Consider the following 2,075-nt stretch of genomic DNA (forward strand, 5'->3'; position numbering starts at 1 on the left):
GCCGAGAATGGCACAACTCCCAGCACATCATTTTCAGATCACCGCGGAGTTTCGCTACTCAGGTTGGCCTTTTTTCAGTGTTTTATTTGTTCGTGAGTAAATCGGTTTGGCTGAGATTAAAGTTATTAGATTAGATAAAATAAAACTTTATTAATCCCCCGGGTGGGTTCCTCTGGGATTTTCACACAGCTGAATAAACGTCAAACAGAAAACTGATTCAACAGAAGTGTGAGGCAGTCGAGAATTTACGTCAGTGTCCTGTTATATTTTAGATAGCAAGGAGCAGACGGCCGAGTTTATTAAACTCCACCAAGACAGCGGTGACGCTAATCAGAAGGCTAGACCGTCCAATTTCCCCAGCCGTTTATTTCCGGCCTACCCGACCTTCTGAGGACCCGGCCCACGTAGACCGCGAAGGCCGGGTCCTCAGGAGGATGCAGCCCATGAATTTGGACACGACCTGTAAGTTCCTGGTACTTCAGCATCAAGCTAGCTCTACAGAAGAGGAGAGAACATGAAGGGAGTGACTTTATTTTTTAAGTCTCAGGTAATTTCAAATGCAGGGTTACTATCAGCTCAACAAACATCAGCAAACACACAAGCTGTGTGCAGTTTGTCTCCCAGTGTGTTGCTAGCTAAAGGTCCAGCTGCTGTATTTCACAGGAAGGGAAAAGAGAGAGAGCTAACTTCACTCAGAGATGGAGAAAGACAAGAGAGGAAGAAGAGAGCTTAGCTTTAAAGGGAAGGAACTGCTCATTTAAAGTTTACATGTAAGTCTGCATGTTTTAAAATCAGATATTGGGTCTGTCTGGATTTAAAGTAAAAGAACGGTGTGAATGATGCTTAGATCCACTGACTGAATTCCACATTCATACCAACTTCATACCATCCAGAAAACAGACAGCATAAACGTTGCACTGTCAGTGTAGGGGATGGAAATCAGCCAGGACAACTCATCAAACATCTGCTCACATCTGGTTGAATTCAGTTGTGCACATCCACAAAGAGCAGCAGGCCAGCTGATCACAGCCTGTACACTAAGAAAATCTCCTCGAGCTGTCAATAGAAATGATTGTGAGTTTGATTCTGTTCCCCACACTGAGCCATTACAACCAGTTTAGTGTTCCCCCACCTGCTGAATCCACTTTAACACCTGACTGTACACCTGTTTAGAGGAAAAGTTACCCTCTACAATGGAGACAATGGAAAAAAAAATTTATTTTCCTTCTTTTTCTGTAGATTCAAGCTGAGTGTAATTAGATTTTTTTTTTAATTTTACTTAGACTAACGTTTTTATTCCTGTCTACTGATAATATTTTATCATTATGTTAACACAGCCCAAGGTTCAGTTAACTTTGCACAAAAATAGAAACGTCCTCCAAACAGCTACTATTTACTTTCTTACTTTGAGTACATTTCAGGGCCTGTACTTTTACTGGAGTAGTTTGGAACAGTAGTATGTTACTTCTATTTAAATACAGAATCTTTGTACTTTTGCCAGCTCTGATTTAAAAAAGTTATAAGGCAATATTTTAACAAGACTGTGTATATGTTGTAGCCTTTGTTAGCGATCAGTATCTGCAACACGAGTCTTTACGTGTGTAGCAAGATGCAGAGTCTGCAGTTCTAGTGTGTCTAAATGTGAAGTTGTATGGGCTCAAAATGTGGTCATAAATATTTTGTACTTGTAAATCGGTTTTGTATTTGTAAATCAGGATTTGTATGTGTAAAAAAAATTGTGTGTGCGTAAAAAAGATTTGTGTGTGGACTTAGCCAAAAAAAACCCTGCAAGTTACAAGTACGAATTTTGACCCTTTTTTTCTTCCTTTCATCTGATTGGTCAATGTCATGTCAATCACAAATGTAACAATCCAATCAGAGAACAGATAGGTTTGGCTTTTTTGAACTGCAGGTCTTTGAAGGGAATAAATGCCCCTTTACATGCCAACCCAGCGTTTTCATTCATCACCACGACAGAAAACAGTCTGTGGTCGTCCGAGTTTGGTGATTTTTGTGTCACAGGTCTACGTGTTTAATACAGGGACTTCCACAGCCTTTTCAACAGCGCTGCGGAC

Source organism: Pundamilia nyererei, unplaced genomic scaffold (genome assembly GCF_000239375.1).
Source record: "Pundamilia nyererei isolate P.nyererei 1_Seehausen unplaced genomic scaffold, PunNye1.0 scaffold00019, whole genome shotgun sequence".
Lineage (NCBI taxonomy): Eukaryota > Metazoa > Chordata > Actinopteri > Cichliformes > Cichlidae > Pundamilia > Pundamilia nyererei.